Below are 1,751 nucleotides of genomic sequence, written 5' to 3'. Positions count from 1 at the left end.
AAATTATGACCTTTATTTTCATCTTCATGGAGAAAACACTGAACATGCTGTCTTTTAAAAGTATTACATGTTTTCTGGTGGGATCTCCAAAACTTGGAGATCTTTGACTTCTAACAATTTTTAGTACAAAGAAAACAAGCTGTTGCATCAAGTGGAAAGAAAATAATCAACTATCACACCAAGAAGTAGTAGTAACTAATAAAATGGAATAGTATGCTTTGGATAGAAAGTAAATGCAGGGATGACTATATTAGAGCTGTACTCTTATCCTTAGGAATTGTAGCCCTTAGTACATTTTAATCTACTGATTTACAATCAAGACAAATTACAACAGAAAAGACCACTACCAGAGAAACGAGCCCATGCCGAGTCCTTACTCCATCAGTCCTAGTGTGGCAGCCTCAGGTTCCACATCTGTACTACAGAACTAAAGAGAAATAGCTGAGATAATTTATGTAGAGGTTAGAGCAAAATCTGGTACAAAGAGAGATCATCAGAATAGTGTCACTTACCTGCCTTAGGTTACCTTGATAATGGCACTAGATAAACAGTCTTAAGGCCCTAAATAAAAGGCTTAACGTTTCCACTTATTGTATACCTTTTCCAAAAGTATTTAAATACATCAATTTTAAGATATATTTTTTTTTCCTTAGCATTGTCCATCAGCCAGCAGGCCTCTGGTAAAGACCTTCTATTATCAAGGGACGAATTGAAGATTATCAAACAGAGAAGATTACCCAGGAGTAAATACCTTCTTTTTTTTCTCCATCGAGGGAGATTCGGAAGGAAAGTCAGTCTTTGAGTATCTAACAATCAAATGGTCTGGAAAAGCTGAAACTCCTACTTGCCACAGGCCAGAGAAGCTCAGAGCTGGTGGCTGCTTCATTTGTCCCGTGTACTTTCCCCTGAGATCTGCACCCTCCTGGTCAGAGTGGCTACTGCACACTGCTCCTGGCCTTGAAAGCCTGTTTTGCATATTTTCTCTTCTGTGTGTGCTCAGGACAGAAGTTACAGAATGACAAAAAGAAACTGCCAGGCAGTTCCGGCACTGAGAAATCAGTGCAGACGATACACGAGACGCCCACTTGAGGCCAAGGAGGAGAGCGACCTTGCGTTGAGTGCCCAAGCTGGTGCGTCTGCCACAAGCTGCCCGTGCTGGGCTCCCGGCTCTGGCATGTTTACAGAACGTCCCCCCAATACAAACTGTTTGGTCTGAGTCGATTCTGTCTCAACGGAGGGAACAACTGAGCTGCTTACTCTAAATCAGAGTATCATTTCGCAAATGTAAAATCTAAGTTGCTCACGGGTTTGCAGGAAACAAGAACCCCCTGCCAAGTTTTCGTTTAACGCTTATGCTGTGACGTTTACAATTTGGACTTGCTGAATTGTGTCCCACCGCAGCGAAGAAGGGAGAGGGACTTTTCCCGAGTCTCTGGGAAAGAATACTTGGAGGTGAGGGCAGAGGGGCACGGATCGGGTCCCAGCAACGTGCAGACCTCCCTCGCTCCCCTCTTCCAGGGGGACTGCGTTCCCCGCCGCCCCTACCCCACAGCCACCTCCGCGGGATGCCTGCGGGGCCACGGACGCTCGGCGGTCCGGGGTGGTCTGGGCTCTGCACCTCGGGCCGGCTGCAAACTGCGCGCTCCGGGCCACCGGGCACACCCGCCCCGGCCCCGGCCCAGGCGGCGGCGGCCGCGGCGGCGCGCGCACGCGCACTCCGCGTCCCCGCGTCCGCTCCTCGACATTCCGTT

The sequence above is a fragment of the Psammomys obesus genome, unplaced genomic scaffold (genome assembly GCF_907164565.1).
Source record: "Psammomys obesus unplaced genomic scaffold, mPsaObe1.curated_primary_1811, whole genome shotgun sequence".
Classification (NCBI taxonomy): Eukaryota; Metazoa; Chordata; class Mammalia; order Rodentia; family Muridae; genus Psammomys; species Psammomys obesus.
The sequence above is the reverse complement of the archived record's forward strand: the minus strand, read 5'-3'. Positions refer to the sequence as shown.